General features: G+C 38.0%; 1 protein-coding gene across 2 annotated transcripts in view; it reads right to left on the bottom strand.

The window, feature by feature from the left end:
* magu (SPARC related modular calcium binding-like protein magu) overlaps positions 1-17,808 on the bottom strand; it is a 78,698-nt gene extending 60,890 nt beyond the window's left edge. For both annotated transcript variants that reach the window (XM_067776252.1, XM_067776254.1), the window contains exons 1-2: positions 17,686-17,808; positions 14,310-14,475 (exon numbers count right to left, since the gene is read on the bottom strand). The gene's annotated coding sequence lies outside the window, so the exon portion shown is untranslated. The remainder of the gene's footprint in view (positions 1-14,309; positions 14,476-17,685) is intronic.
* Positions 17,809-18,071: the final 263 nt, after the last annotated feature.

Here is an 18,071-nt window from a genome sequence, read left to right as displayed (position 1 = left end):
AATAATGATTGATGAGCTTTGCAACACAATAAACAGCTATCTCTCTGATCTCTCCAGTTTTTTCGCCACGCGAAACCTGACGTTGTCACCAACCAAATCATCGGCGACCTTATTTATAACATGGACAGGTCAAATGTCGACCATATTGGACCGACTGTCTTACATCCAAAAATTTTGGGTGGTGTGAGGTTCCATCAGAATCTACACTTTGGAGAGCATACAACTGCATTTGTACCTAAAATCCAGAGCCATAATAAAATTCTCAAACCTCTTGCCATCAGCACTTGGGGTAAAGGCAAAGAAGCGCTCATTACCACTTACAAAGCAATTGGCCGGCCGTATAAGGGAGAGAAATAAAATGCTGAACAAACAGTTTCTGTTGAATACCTAGAAACCTGGGCATGCCAACAGACATCTGATTGATGAGGCCACACTTCTCAGGGGCTTAAGAGGTCATCTCCGTTAGCATTGTGAGGAAATACGGCAACTGAGAACACAGCCGTATGAAGCAAAAAAGCACAAGCTGGTCCTCAGTGATATCCACAAACAGGCGTCGGACCTCTATGTCAGAAATGGCGCGGCAAATCCAGTTCTTAAAGAAAAATACCTAGAACTCGCAGAAGAGAATCGCAGTCTCCCTATGGAAACGCGCGTCAATCTAGCTCAACTTGGATATGGGTACTGTAACAGGTAAACTCTTACCTATCCAGAATCGACCCCGAAAATGTATGTCCTGCTTGCTATGTGTCCCCACATTTATCGCCGCACCGATTAATCGTAGTTTCGTTAAGTTAAAGGAGGAGATTTTTGTTTTTCTTGTAAATTGGACGAATTCCGTGTTTGCTGGGCTTACTCCCGTCCGTTTTGCCCTGCACATCGCGAAATGACGTATCCCTGAGCTCGCTAATCGTTGGCAGGAATTTACCTCTGATCAGAATAACTCAGTCGTAGGCGAATGCAACTACGTTCCTTCTGCCCTAAAGATTCCTAGTGCTTGATCCACTTCTTTTATTCAAGGAAGAGGCGATGGCACGACGCCTTGAGGTGTGCTTTTGGTACCCACGGTATGCGGAGAATAAGAGCTCTTTCCTGGCATAGTGATGCTCACCGGATTCCTATATGGAGACGGTTCATGAGCCATCAGACTTCTTTATGCTCCTTGGAGCTAAGTTTTATGCCTCATTTGTTGTCACTTAATCGGGCCCACTGTTCGTCAAAACTATGTTAGCTAACTGGAATAACTTTAAAAAACTCAAAGAGAGCTGTCTAACACAGGACAAAAAGTTTCATGAAATCATCGGCAGTGTAAAGTGATCAATTACACCCAAATAAAGAAAGAAAAATAGATGAACCGCAAAATAGCAGGACCTGCTGGCGTCGATAAATTATGGTCAATCGAACATACCCTCCTAAACGAAAAAATAAGCCACCATCTGATATTCTTGAATGCCAAAAAAAATCAGCCTTCTTAGCATCTTAGTATCAAGCGTATTGTGCGAAAGATTGAAGACCACCGTGTATCGGCTGATTGAACCATATCAGTGCGGCTTCAGATCTGGAAAATCTACCATCGACCAGATTTTCACTAACCAAATTTTGGAAAGAGAAAACGGGGAAGAAATGTATGCGACTTGATGCAGGAATCACCACAAGAGTCAGCGTCAGTTCTGATAAACCTACCAGAACTAAATGGTGATTGTTTCGCTTGTGCTGCTTTTATACTCTCCGTTGCTTCGTTCGCATGTTTCTCCAAAGGTCTAGATGTTTCACCTTCTAGAACTCTTGTATCTCCTGCTTGGCAATTAGTTATATGAGTGTATGTGTGAGCAACTACTTCGGCTGGTGACCACATGTGTGTGTGTGAGAGATCTCTTCGTTTACTTGCACATAAGTCTTGCTAGCTTTAATGTGTACATGTATATACGAGTGGCTGCTTCATGTTTTTATTGTTGCCTGATTATTTACTAACAGCCTAGTGATGTCAACATTCGCCACAATGTGAAAATGGATTTATACCGCGATTATCCGACTCATACTGTCAGCTTTGAGCATGGCGTCAAACATAAACTTGTTGGGTAAAATCCACAGATCTAGCATAATCAATGTAAGCGGTGCTCTAAAAACAACGCCTAGCGATATTCTTCAGATCATTCGCGACATCTTTCCATCGGATATAGCTGGTTTTCGAGCGGCGGAAACGTTATCCCTGCGCTTAAGGGAGTTGTCCTGTTGAAACAACAAGACCACAGGACACTTTAGTATACTAATCAAATACAGTTTTCTTTTATCCTCTAGCACGGATAGCTGTGTGACCACAACAGTTGTGGAAACCAACTTTATGATAAGCATTTCCAGTAATCATAATTGATCGGAGTCGGATATGTGCCTTGCTGTTGACGGCAGCATCTCCATATACACGGACGGCTCTAAGCTAAATGGTAGAGTTGGAGATGGAGTATACTCAGCTCTCCTTCATACTGCCCGATCACTGCTGCGTATTCCAGGCAGAAGTTTGAGCCATCATGGAAGCCGCAGTTAGGATAGGGACATGCAATGTCAACAAAGAAATATTTATTTTCAGCAACAGCCAAGCTGCCATAAAATCTCTTGGCTCCTACTCGTTCAATTCTGAACTAGCACTAAACTGTCTCCGATCTATTCAAGAGATGACTCATCAGAACCGTGTACACCTCACATGGGTACCTGGACATAGGAACATCGAGGGAACCTGCATTGCAGATGAACTCGCTAGGGAGGGTACAACCAGGTAGATTCTTCCCGGCCAAGAACGCTTAGGTATGCCGCTTGACACATTCAAGCTTATGCTAAAAGAACACATCCTTGGTAAAGCCGACTCAACTCATCTTTATTTAATTAAGCTCACTTAAATACCAAATTATGAAAGCCATATATCCTATTTTATTTTTCAAGTCGTTTATTCGAAAAAGATTATTGTCTTGTGGCCTTTCTAGACATTGAGAAAGCATTCAACAATATAGCCGCTAACAATGCTTACGAATATGGATGTGAAAAGGCCCCTAGTCAGACGGATTGATCAACTACTCAAAGGAAAGGAAGTACTTTTTCACGTTACCCAGCGGGTTAGGGGGTTAGAATATACCCGCGGTAGGTATATCTGTCGTAAGAGGCGACTAAAATACCGCATTCAAGGGGTTTGTGTAGCGCAGCCCTTTTAGGTTGCCAGCGCAATACATAGCTTCTCCAAACCCAATTGTCAACTTCAATCGTGTTCCATTAACAGCCGAGGCTCTGACGACCCCGAACTCCTCATGGATAGGAGGCGGGAGGGCGGGATGGCCTAAAAGGTCGCATGTCGTCATAACAAATCGTTCCCGAGATGGTCGGGCTTGGTACCGGAACGAACCGGATCTGCTTCCGGCAAAGGACCATCAACTCGATAACACTCCCCAGACTTAAATCTGGTAGATAAGACCAAATTCCTAGGCGTAGCTCTAGATAAAAAGCTAAACGGAGTGAGCACCAAAAAAAAGGTTGCACTGCATTATATACGTGTAAGAGAGCCATTGTCAAAAAATATATGGAGGTGCATTTAAACCACGATTATACGACCCATACTGTTGTGTATCCGTGATGCCGACGGCAAGTATCAAGGCAAATACAATTATGAGCTGTATAAGCTTTATGAAGATATGACAATAGTGTCGCGAATGCAAACCCAAAGGTTTCGCTTGCTGGCAAACTTTAACTCACAAGGTGCTCCTGATTGGTTTCAGCTGGCGTGACTTGTTTTGCGAGTCAGCCAAAGTCCAATACGTAGGAAAACTAAGTGGGCAATACGCTTTTTCATGGTTGCTGCAGGAGATATAAAAATAATGAAGAGGAGGAGACGATCATTCACCTCATCTGCAACTGTACGGCCCTAAGTACGCAATACAGCGCTTTCTAGGAGCTCTCTTTCTGGATAATTCGAGCGAATATAACGACTTGATAGCCTTTATCAGGTCCTCAAAACGGCTCGAAGGGGAAAGGTAATAGTGTCTTTTTTTAGTACCACAATGGGCCTAATGTCACTGGCTTAGGTGTGCCCACGGTCAGCCACTTTAACCTATCCTAATAATCAAATACTAAACGCTTCAACTTAGAACCCGAAATCCCCAGCTGGTTTAAGTAATAGTAATCAAAATCGTTCACCAAAAATGAAATATTGCCATTCATGACAATGGAACATCCCATGTGTTCAAGTACATGTTTCCTCCATTGAGCTCAAATAAATTCACCAGATCATTAAAGATTAGAGCGTGAAAAGCAGAATCAACAAAAAAAACCGAAACAAAAATCAACAATTAAATACAAATCCAATGAAAACAAACATATTCGATTGTTTATTATTTTATTGTTTTATATATGTACATACAGCAATAAGTATTGTATATTTGTACAAAATTAAATTAATTAAGATTTGAATTACGATGGTTTATCTAGGTGGCGCTGGTGTGGCGTGGCGAATGTTGAAGCTGCCAAATTTAAAAGAAAACGGGTATATATTTTAATCACTTGATTTGGTAGTGAAATGAGTGAAAGCAGATCGAAATTATAAGCACATACATACAGTGGTGTCCACATAAATAGAAACCTTTGAGTCTGGTCAAATTATACTTTAACGAATTTAGTGAAATTCCCCTTATTCCAAACCTGCTGCTAACGTTCGAATCGCTAAACTGTTGAATAAATAACTCCAATATTCAATAATGCAAAATGGTCTTTATTAGACTACTTTGAGAGTACTTCACAATAACACTTATACTGTACACCAGTAGCGTGCTTAAATCAAACTGCTTAGTCATGCCTCAGCTTGCGCTGCTTTTATACTCTCGGTTTCCTCGTTCACCCATTTCTCCTAAGGTCTAGTAATTTCGTGAACTTCATGCTTGGTTACCAACCGTATACATGTATATTTGTAGTTTGTAGCCATATGCGTGTATATATGTGAGTACTACTTTAACTGATGATGACATGCATTTGTGAACATCCCTCCGCTGCCTTGTATGCATGTGTGTAAATGATAATAGATTTGTTTACGTACTTACGAGTGGCTGCTTAGTATAGGCTTAGTGATGCTAATATTTATTAGTCACAATACTAAAACATCGAATAAAATTATTTAAAATCTAATTATAAATAAAATTTAGGAACTTCTCATCATTCCCGTGTGTGGAAAAAGTTTTATTGAAGGTAAAAACACAAAAATATAAGTTTTTCGCGATTTTCAGCAAAACATTATGTTATATCAAAAAATGTATGTGCAAAAATTGTAGTTCATAAATATATCTACAAAAAACGTTTGAATGATTTTTTCCTACGAGCCACTATTTCTCAGATATTACGATCTCAAATATTGCAATCGTCATGCTATGCATGAGTATGCCACGTTTGTAGAGTTTTAATATATGTTAAAATATTCTTCTGTCGGTCATTGTAACTTTGACTTAAAATTTAACTATAGGAATATAAAGTAAAATTAAACCCAGGCCCTTCATTAATACACAAGTGTAACCTCCAGACAACATATGTCTCCTGTTCAATTGCATGCGGGGAGTCCGTTTTCGTTCATTTCGAATAGCGATCTGAAATGAGTGCCCAGGAACTTACATACAAAATTTCATTAAGATACCTCGAAATTACGCAAGTTATCGTGTTTACGGACAGACGGATGACAGACGGACTTGGCTAAATGAATTTCTTTTTTCGCCCAGATCATTTTGATATATAGAAATCTATCTCAATTAGTTTATGCCGTTATGGGGTACCGTTATGCGAACAAAATTAATATACTCTATGAGCTCTGCTCAGCTGAGTATAAAAAAACCGGCCAAATACAGCACCTTATAGCTGGCGTCACAACTGAGACGATTTTTATACTTAGTTGAGCAGAGCTCACAGAGTATATTAACTTTGATTGGATAACGGTTGGTTGTACAGGTATAAAGGAATCGAGATAGATATAGACTTCCATATATAAAAATCATCAGTATCGAAAAAAAATTCGATTGAGCCATGTCCGTCCGTCCGTCCGTCCGTCCGTCCGTCTGTCCGTTAACACGATAACTTGAGTAAATTTTGAGATATCTTGATGAAATTTTGTATGTAAGTTCCTGGGCACTCATCTCAGATCGCTATTTAAAATGAACGATATCGGACAATAACCACGCCCACTTTTTCGATATCGAAAATTTCGAAAAATCGAAAAAGTGCGATAATTCATTACCAAATACGGATTAAGCGATGAAACTTGGTAGGTGAGTTGTATTTATGACGCAGAATAGAAAACTAGTAAAATTTTGGACAATGGGTGTGGCACCGCCCACTTTTAAAAGAAGGTAATTTGAAAGTTTTGCAAGCTGTAATTTGGCAGTCGTTGAAGATATCATGATGAAATTTGGCAAGAACGTTACTCTTATTACTATATGTCTGCTCAATAAAAATTAGCAAAATCGGAGAACGACCACGCCCACTTTTTAAAATTTTTTTTTTTAAATTCTAATTTTAAAAGAAAAGTTAATATCTTTACAGTATATAAGTAAATTATGTCAACATTCAACTCCAGTAATGATATGGTGCAATAAAATACAAAAATAAAAGAAAATTTCAAAATGGGCGTGGCTCCGCCCTTTTTCATTTAATTTGTCTAGGATGCTTTTAATGCCATAAGTCGAACAAAAATTTACTAATCCTTGTGAAATTTGGTAGAGGCTTAGATCCTAGGACAGTAACTGTTTTCTGTGAAAAAGGGCGAAATCGGTTGAAGCCACGCCCAGCTTTTATACACAGTCGACCGTCTGTCCTTCCGTTCGGCCGTTAACACGATAACTTGAGCAAAAATCGATATATCTTTACTAAACTCAGTTCACGTACTTATCTGAACTCACTTTATATTGGTGTAAAAAATGGCCGAAATCCGACTATGACCACGGCCACTTTTTCGATATCGAATATTACGAAAAAAGAAAAAAATGCCATAATTATATACCAAATACGAAAAAAGGGATGAAACATGGTAATTGTATTGGTTTATTGATGCAAAATATAACTTTAGAAAAAAACTTGTTAAAATGGGTGTGACATCTACCATATTAAGTAGAAGAAAATGAAAAAGTTTTGCAGGGCGAAACCAAAAGCCCTTGGAATCAATAATTTAGCGGTACCCGACAGATGATGTTCTGGATCACCCTGGTCCACATTTTGGTCGATATCTCGAAAACGCCTTCACATATACAACTAAGGGCCACTCCCTTTTAAAACCCTCATTAATACCTTTAATTTGATACCCATATCGTACAAACACATTCTAGAGTCACCCCTGGTCCACCTTTATGGCGATAACTCGAAAAGGCGTCCACCTATAGAGCTAAGGCCCACGCCCTTTTAAAATACTCATTAACACCTTTCATTTGATACCCATATCGTACAAACAAATTCTAGAGTCCCCCTGGTCCATCTTTATGGCGATATCTCGAAAAGGCGTCCACCTATAGAACTAAGGCCCACGCCCTTTTAAAATACTCATTAACACCTTTCATTTGATACCCATATCGTACAAAAAAATTCTAGAGTCACCCCTGCCCACCTTTATGGCGATATCTGGAAAAGTCATCCACCTATAGAACTAAGGCCAACTCCCTTTTAAAATACTCATTAACATCTTTCATTTGATACCCATATCGTACAAACACATTCTAGAGTCACCCCTGGTCCACCTTTATGGCGATAACTCGAAAAGGCGTCCACCTATAGAGCTAAGGCCCACGCCCTTTTAAAATACTCATTAACACCTTTCATTTGATACCCATATCGTACAAACAAATTCTAGAGTCCCCCTGGTCCACCTTTATGGCGATATCTCGAAAAGGCGTGCACCTACAGAACTAAGGCCCACGCCTTTTTAAAATACTCATTAACACCTTTCATTTGATACCCATATTGTACAAACGCATTCTAGAGTCACCCCTGGTCCACGTTTATGGCGATATCCCGAAAAGGCGTCCACCCATAGAACTAAGGCCCACTCCCTTTTAAAACACTTATTAACACCTTTCGTTTGATACCCATATTGTGCAAATGCATTCTAGAGTAAACCCTGGTCCACTTTTATAACGATATTCCGAAAAGGCGTCCACCTATAGAACTAAGGCCCACTCCCTTTTAAAATACTCATTAACACCTTTCGTTTGATACTCATATAGTACAAACAAATTCTAGAGTCACCTCTGGTCCACCTTTATGGCGATATCTCGAAAAGGCGTCCACATATAGAACTAAGGCCCACGCCCTCTTAAAATACTCATTAACACCTTTCATTTGATACTCATATCGTACAAACAAATTCTAGAGTCACCCCTGGTCCATCTTTTTGGCGATATCTCGAAAAGGCATCCATTTATAGAACTTAGGCCCACGCCCTTTTAAAATACTCATTAATACCCATATCATACAAAATAAATTCTAGAGTCACCCCTTGTCCACCTTTATGGCGATATCTCGAAAAGGCGTCCACCTATAGAACTTAGGCCCACTCCCTTTTAAAATTATCATTAACACATTTCATTTGATACCCATATCATACAAACAAATTCTAGAGTCAAGCCTGGTCCACCTTTATGGCGATATCCCTAAATGGCGTCCATCTATAGAACTATGGCCCACTTCCTCTTAAAATACTCTTTAATACCTGCCATTTGATACGCATGTCATACAATCACATTCCAGGGTTACCCTAGGTTCTTTTTACAACATGGTGATTTTCCCTTACTTTGTCTCCACAGCTCTCAACTGAGTATGTAATGTTCGGTTACACCCGAACTTAGCCTTCCTTACTTGTTGTAGATAAATTTATCTTGTACAATTTTTGTATATATATTTTCATGATAAAACAACCCGTTTTGCTGAAAATACCGAAAAACAATTCTTTTTACCTTTGACCTTGAAACGAATATTTTCCAAACTCTGGAATGGTGAGTTTCCAAATTTCATTTATAATGTGTTACCGAGTGTCTAGATTGACCGAAATATTTTATTTTTAGCTATTATTCATAACTGTTTTGTTAATTTTCAATTAAAATATAATACTTTCTCTTTTCGTATTCCTAAGAATTCAAGCTCAATACTTAAAACAAAAATTCATAGCAATTCAAAGAATTCGAAGTTTGTTGCGTCCAAATTTTAAACTTTTTAATAGTTTCTAGAATTTTTTCGAGTACGCAATTTTGAAGCTCATTTCACTTGACCTTAACGATGTGCAATTTTTAAAACACTATCGACTACCGTTTGATTTTCAGATTTTTGGTTTTTCGAGGGTGTTGCTAATTTTTTTTTTTTTTCATACAATAGACGAAGAAAATTTGTTTTTATATGGAAGAAAATTATGAGCACCCTCGACAAATAAAATTCTGAAAAATAAACGGTGTCTATACCATTTGAAACTAGCTCACCGGTAAGATCAAATTGAATGAGCTAGAGTACTGTACTCGAAATAACTCTAAAACCCAGGTACCCATTTTAATAGCATTTTTTTTTGAATCGAAAAATGCCGGTTCAAAAAATTGTGCTAGGTAAAATTTTATGCATATTCATATTTAAGCATATTCATGACGAATCATGCATCCAGTTGTCAATACAGTCTGAAAATAAAAGGTTTCTATTTTTTTGTGACCACCACTGTATGTTTATGAAAAGCTTTACTAGGGTGCGTCGTATTGGTACCGAGACAACAAAAGGTTAAAACTTTTGTCCTAAGCATAACTCAACATCAACTATACATTTAAAGGTGCGCTCTGGGAAATATGCAATTTCAAATAGATAAATAATACCCTATGAAAGAACATTTTTATTCCTTTGATAAGGATTTAAATATATTTTGATAAAAAATTGAGAATTAAGAAACAAAATTGTCAAAACATCTTAACTTTTGACAATCGTACAAAAAAATTCTCTTTCAAAAAAAAAAACATGCGCTCTATATGTAGATCTCCCATCATACCGGTTCGGTATGGACGTTTTTGAGGGATGATGGGATAGTACTTGGAGTATTGGAGAGAAAAGCTCTCCTGTAGATGTATCGTGCTAGCCGAGATGCTAACGACATTTTTCATTTACTTCATTTATCATAACTGTAATTAAGGCCATCCATGCTCGCCCGTGTAGAGACATTCTTGACAATGTCTAAGAAGACTCTTAAGGCGTACTCCTTATATTACATGACTTTCTCTATGCTCTATGTTTATAACCCCTATGCAGTACCGTGTCTACCCACTTGCCCTTGGTGTATGTATGTTGTGTTGTGTAGAACAGTTTTTCATCCAAATTGGTCTTTATGTAAGCTCTGTTATAAGCAGTCATATGCGGCTTTGATAATAAGTCGTTGGATGCATCCAGTTCCTCCACATTGACAACCCAACAACATCACCCATTGGTCTGTCCTAGTTTTGTTTCTACATGTTTCTGGAATTTAGTCCAGTTCGTTGACCTGGGGTTTCTAAAGGTTCATCCCTTCTCTGCCCTCTTTAGGGGCATGCTGAGGCTGATATACTCATTGCCGGAGAAGGATGGTTTTTTAATGGCCATCCATACAAACTTTGATATATCACGTTCAGAGCTCAGTGTAATTTCAAGATGGTGAATGTTAGACCATTCAATTTCGCGTAGTAAACGCCTAATCCGCGCGCGCGTTCGTGCCTTGCCGGAGGTTTGGAACAACTTCCTCCAGCCTCGTGGCCGCACTCCACCCTGCTACACACTCATCCTCTCGGGAACAGCGGAGGTTTAGAGTTACCTGTCTTTGGCACCTCCGAGAATGCCGAATTCTTAACCTTATCTTTTAGTTCCACATGCGGGGTCGGAACATTGCCACTTTGAACGTTCTCTCTCTGACTTGTTGCTTTCGAGGTATTTACTACCTCGCTATTGGGGCCGATCTGTCCTACAGCCTTAGACTCATTTGTCTTGTCTATGCAGATACCCTACCTCGCTGCCCTGGTCTGACTCGGGCTGATAGAAGTGATATCTAATTAGTCTATCAAAAGCCACTTAGAGCTGTTTCACCATCTTCGGTTAACGCCAACTGATATTTCATCCAACAGAAATCTCTCAGTAAACTGTCAAATAAAGTGTTAGTTAGCGTTAACTGGAGCCGGTAATACATATGTCAAAAATCTCACATATAAATTTTGGTTCCGTTAGGAAACGGGTAAGGTGTGTCAGACAGTAGTTAGAGGTCAGGTTTTAATAAATTGAGTCTTCATATAGTAATCTGATCTTATATTTCTAAATTCCACACTTTAACAGTTTCCAATAAGGACCAAAATATATATTTGTTATCGCCAACTAGTATAATACTGTATTGTGTGAATATTAGCAGTTTCGATAAGCTACTAGTAATAAATGCACAACAACAATAACAACACATTCATACTAACACATACATAGAAGGCAACAGAGAATATTTCACATTCATGTACACAGCAATAAAGAGCGCATGTGACTTTACATTAACTACAGATATACATTTATGTAGCCAAAGACAAGAAAAGATACAGAAACGTGAAATAAATTAGCAACATTTCGAGACGGCTGTTCGCGAAAACTCTATACCCTGCGAAAAATAAGTAAACGAGGCGAACAGAGAGAATGAAAGCAGCACAGTCCAAGTGATAATCAACAGTTTGATTTTAAAACGCTGTATATGAAGTACTCGAGTAATTTAATTGTGAAGTGCTACTACCATAGTAGTGTTGTAAATAAAAGACACTTTGATATACTGAATATTTGAGTTATTTATTCGACAGCTCAGCGATCCGAAAAATAACAGACTAAGCAGATAATCAGAATTTCATTAAAATTAGTTACAGTATAATTGATTTTTCGAATTTAATTAAAATATTTTGAGTCTCCAAAGAGGAGTCATAACTTTGACCCCTGTGGGACACACCTTAACCGTTTCCAGTCGGGACCGTAACTTTCATGTGACGTTTTTGACTTAGGTACTACCATTTCAACGAATGGGCTGGAACAAATCCTTTATTTGATTTGCAAGGACCACCCTTATATACATCACATACATACATATATATATTCTCTATTTCACAAATAAAAACTGACGCTACTAAATTGCACCTAACGATTTATATACGAAAAATAAAAAAATATATATATGTAGTATAAATAAGTCAATCAATTTGAGATTGAGCAAGTTCAAGATCACTTCCAAAAGCTGTTGGGACTTGGGTATAACAGCAGCGAATACATTTTCAAATGGTAGTTTTGTCTAGCGGGACTTAGTCATCATAGGTTTATACCCTTATACCCTGACATCGCCTTTCAAACGTAGTATGGAGTACCTTTGTCCATCTATGGTCTGCTCCTGCAGCGGGCTGCTGAAATTATTGGACTCACCAAGGCTCATCTATTCATGGTGACTGGGGTTTCGACCAGCCACTGTCTAATGGGAGACCATGCGGTACGTCTCATACTGGAGAAGCCATTTTACTGCAGTTGCATGGATGATGACGATGTGGTATCATGCAGATACTTCATGCTTGCCTGTCCACCTTTAAAGTGTTTCGGTATCGGCTCACCAGGGACTCATCCAAAGTCGATATTGGTCTTATTCGAAATACATCGTAGCTTCAGCTTACGGCACCTTTATCTTATGTGTATTCTTTCTCCTGCCGGAAAAGCTATCACTAAATCTAACCTAACCTCATATCCTTTTCTTCTGTTTTCCGTCAGGGTTCAACCACATTCTTGGTCATGAGTCATTTCAAATGATCTCTCTTCTATATTCAAGCTACGATAACTCTAACTACCAAAACGGGACTCTATAGGTAGCGTTATTTATTTCCGAAGGGCGCAACGTCACCCATCATATGCTGCACTATTCCGTCATATAGTTAGAACAAAAGAGGTGTGAGTTCAGCTTAGAGAACCTAAAAGCAGCAGCTAAATGGCGGTTTGCGTAGATTTCGCTGCTGATAAAAGTTTGATAAGGAGAAGTTAGGGCCATTGCAAAATCATTAGGTACCACTTTCTTGCTGGTAAAATGGGGCAGATGTTACGAAAAGTTTCTTATATGAACAATCGGTTGTATGGAACATATACTATATATACCACCGATCTATACAATTTTTTTAGACAACAATGAATGCTTTATACGTAAGCATTCGGTGAAATTTGAAGCCTCTAGCTGTTAAAATGGGGCAGTAATTACCAAAAGATTATTATCTGAACAATCGGTTATGGGGGATATATGCTATTACACGTCCGTTCTCGTCCATTTTTTCAGACAACAATATGTGCAATACACTAAAGCATATGGAGCAAATTTGAAGCTTCAATCTGATAAATTGTGAAAGATATGACAAAAATGCTCTTTTCTGAAAAGTCGGTTGTATGGGGGATATATGCTATCGTGGTCCGATCCGGCCGATTCCGACAAATGTCTAATCGGGCACCTAAATATACCCGCTCACCAAATTTGTTCAAGATATTTCAACAATTGAGGGACTAGTTTGCATACAAACAGACAGATGGGCACACGGACATGGCTAAATCAACTCAGCTATTCATCCCGATCATTTCGCTATACCTATTGGAGGATCTATCTCTTCTCCTTTAGGGACTTACAATTTTGAGATTCGTGCAAACTTAATATACCATTTCATTTTCATAACAATGTATCTCTTGCCAGTTTTCATCATGTTTTCCATCGTAAAAATCATCTATCATCATATATATTATTTCTAATTGCTGTTTTTATGTACGGGTCCCTTTTTCGCTCTTATTTGGAATCCAAATCTATAAATAAAGTTTTGGTTGTAAAGATGGAGATTCGGGCTATTAGCCGGCTTTGGGCAATTTTGGTCATGATGATTTTGTTTAGCTATATTTTAATAAAGTGATTTGTTAAAAATAAACGATTGTGAGCACACAAAGAAATCTATTTGTACTATGGCACTATTGTGAATATTTGCACTGCATTACCGGCAGTTGCTATTGTGCGCTAGGTGGCCTGGACTGTAAGTTAATAGAACCTGATTTTTGTTGATATTTGATAAGAGACTTATATTGGTTGCGCAAGATGCGTTCGGGTCTGGCACGTTATAATAAAAAGCCGTTTCAACGTATCGAAATTAATGTCCTCAAGCCAAACTAGACGCGCAAGAGCCAGTTAATAATAACAATAATACAAGACAAGATTAGTAGTTAGTAGGTTAGGCCGCTGAGATAAAAAAAATTCAAGATCAATCAATAATACATAAAAGTATTGAAACACTTACCTTAAACGGATTTGTTCAAAGCAGCATTCCACTAATATATGTATTTTTAATTTGTTTTAATCTCCTACCTTAGCATATTTTGCATTAATTTCACTTTCTTGCCACATTTTTTGTATTATTCATTTTATTTGAAATAAATGTATGTACATATGTAAATATTTTTGCACTTGTAAATAAATGTATTTATGTAGTGTACTATATACCTAACAATACTTTTATTAATAACCAAAGCGAGTTGCGTTCTCAAAATATTCATAAATGCACAGGCAACACAAGAACGAAGTAGAGGTTATTGGGAAGCTGGAGTAGATGCACCAAAGTGAGCACGATGAATCGGCTCATGTGCACAAACCAAGATCACAAACGCTACAAGACAAGGAGTGTCACTAACCGTTTAAATAAAACATTCAATTAGCACCAATTATGCATGATCTCAAGAGTAAAGTTTTTAATTGCGCTACACATCAACGGGGGTGTTAAAGAAAGTTCGCTTAGTAAGGGATTCTTAAACTTTTTTTACCAAATAAAAAATGTGAAAGTTTTTGCTATTCTTTTAAAGGGCTGAGCTTCGAAAGAGTTCTGGGGGCAGCAATTCAGCCGGAGGGTTGGTGTCAGGGTGCAGAAATGGCAGAACATAATATACCCGTTTACACCGATGGCTGCAAATTAACGGAAGGGGTCAGGACTACTGTTTCCTGTGTCGATCCAGAAATAAATATATCCTACAGGCTGCCAGATTACTGTAGCGTCTTTGAGGTGGAAACTATAGCCGTGAAGAAAGCAGCATAAATTCTGGAGGTAGCGTGCTTAAGCTGCAATCGCATCAATATATATATTGATAGTCAGGCAGCAATCTCAAACAGTACTTCATCAAGAAGTGTTCTGGAATGCAAAGGAGCATTGGAAAAACTTCGCTCAGGCCACGCCATATATCTTTACTGGGTTCCCGGTCATAAAGGGATAGAAGTTATCGAAAATTCCGATGAGCTGCTTAATCGACGTTAAACGTGCCAATCTGTTTGGGAGAAATCAAAAGTAGACAAGAGTCGCGCATGATTCATTAAGCAGAAAAGGCGTGGACAGAACCGCAGGGCTTCAAAATTTCTAAGATCATGTGCAAACTTTACGATGTAAAAAGACTCACAAAGTAACTCATATGTATGAGGAGAGAAGACTTAAGACTCACGATGGGCATACTAACAGAACACTGCCTCCTGGCGTCACATGCTTACAAGTTAGGCCTCGTCAATAACAACGGATGTAGAAAGTGCGAGCTGCATGAAGACACGGTTGAGCACGTTCTGTGTAGGTTTCCTCCACTCGCCAGGTCAAGACTCCAGCTATTAGAGGCGGCAGAGCTGCCCTGTCTCGAGGTAGCAGTTAAGCTACTTACTTACTTAATTGGCGCTTAACCGTCTAAACGGTTATGGCCGTCCAACAAGGCGCGCCAGTCGCTCCTTCGCTCCGCCAACCGGCGCCAATTGGTCACACCATGGGAGTTTAAATCGTTTTCCACCTGGTCCTTCCAACGGAGTGGGGGCCGCCCTCTACCTCTGCTTCCATAGGCAGGTTCCGATAGGAACACTTTAGTGTTTAGTTAAGCTAGATCCTAGCAAACTTCTACACCTTTTCCAGTCTAAGTTCAGAAAATTACAATTAAAGTTCAGAAAGTTACAATAATTTTCAGAAATTCCAATTCAAGTTCAGAAAATTCCAATTTAAACTAAGAAAATAATAATTCAAGTTCAGAAAATTACATCTCAAGTCCAGAATTTTCATTTCAAGTTTAGAAAATTACAATTCAAGTTCAAAAAATTAAAATTAAAGTTGGGAAAACTACAATTCGAATTCAGAAATTTTTATGTAGGGTGTTATTTTTCAAAATATATTCCAATTCTTACCACGTATTGTAATACTCATATGTTACTTGCGGAAGTGTTGATGCTTTGTTGACAATAGTCGCTTGGATAAACTTAACCCTAACTTTTTTGCAACAAATGCATGAAGATTCTCCGGCCATGAAATTACTTCAGTCGACACCGCAGTTTGGAAGCAGTCAAAGGGGGAGACCTACACCGAGTTGTGAGGGGCAGGTGAAGGAAGACTTTATCTGTGCACACAGTACCTATACGTTACTTGCGGGAGTGTGGACGCTCCGTTCACTGGTTTCATACTCAATGCTTGTGACCCTAAGAATATAGGAGAGAGAAGAGGAAAGGGTTTTTTCTTCTTCATGTGAAAATGTTTAAAGTGAGTTAAGAAGTCCAATGCTTCCTTAACAGGTACATAGTTGGCCTTCATGTCCATGTTTCAAATTATTAGCGCTAACATTTACCATCTTACATAATTTTATTTCCAATTTATGAACGAAAAAATACCTGAAAAATTTTCTGAACATGAATTATAATTTCTGAACCTGAATTGTAATTTTCTGAACTTGAAATGTAATTTTCTGAACTCAAATTGGAATTCCTGAACTTTAATTGTAACTTTCTGAATTTGAATTGTAAATTTTTGAATTCAAATTGGAATTTCTGGACTTGAATTGTAATTTTCTGAACTTGAATTGGAAACTCTGAACTAAAATTGTAAATTTCTGAACCTAAATTGAAAATGTCTGAATTTAAATCGGAAATTTTGAACTTGAATTGTAATTTTCTGAACTTGAACTGTAGAAGGTTTAGTATTTGTCAAGAGGACGGAGTTATTCTAAATTTGCCCTGGTTTGAACGGCGAAATACGAAATTCGTTTTGATTTTAAATAATTTTTATAAAATAAATTGTTTTTTTTAGGCTAGGAAATTTTCCGCAGCAACTAAGCAAAAACTATATATTCTTTATTTCTAACACAGGCAGATTACACTCGCAAACATCAGATAATGCGGCGGCAAATGTGAAGTACTCCATAAGAATACATGGAAGGAATATTATCCCGCTAACTTAAAATTTGTTCCGGCACTAATTAGCGAACTCTGGTTGGTCCCCTCGTATGTCGAGCGTTATAACGGTAGTTAAAGCTGGAGACATTGGTGCTTTATCGGTAACCGTATCGGTAACCTTTTAACAGCTGATTCGACCAACCTTATGAGAATCAATGCAATCGATTATTGGTGCCGTTAAGGTCGTAACCGTATCGTAGCCAACCAATTGGGTTTTGGTTTACCGTCGTAACGATAAACAGCTGATTACGTTAGGGATACGGATACAGCGATACGACATACGGCACCAATAACTCCAGCTTAAAGCATATGACGCCCAATTCATAATTATTTATGTTTGTTTGTATTTATTTTTTATCACTTTACGGAATGTGCAACAATTTACATATGGCTTCACATATTTAAATTATTTTATGTTTTTCACTTTTTCTAGTTACCTAATAAATATGTTTGATTAATTTCAATACACAAATCAAAATGATCTATTGCACCGTGAAATTTTTTATAGCACGAAATAATTATATTTTATTTATATTATGTTATGTACAAAAAAAAAATAACTTATGATTAATAATTTCGATTAAAACCGTAGTTATGGAAAACGCACTGTTCGCATCAACGTCTATAAATGGACTGATTCCATTGATGGCTCGCAATTCGCGAAATCAATGAAGCTTCATATATCTGCAGGCCGTCCCTTTCGTTACGAAGAGAGTTTACTCGCGATAGTTTTTATTTATTTAATTTTTAAATGTGTTAATAAATGTTGCATTCTTGGAGAATAAATTTTGAAGAGACGTTTGCGTTTACTTATTTTAAGAAA

Source organism: Eurosta solidaginis, chromosome 3 (assembly GCF_040869045.1).
Source record: "Eurosta solidaginis isolate ZX-2024a chromosome 3, ASM4086904v1, whole genome shotgun sequence".
Lineage (NCBI taxonomy): Eukaryota > Metazoa > Arthropoda > Insecta > Diptera > Tephritidae > Eurosta > Eurosta solidaginis.
This window is presented reverse-complemented; position numbering and strand designations above follow the sequence as displayed.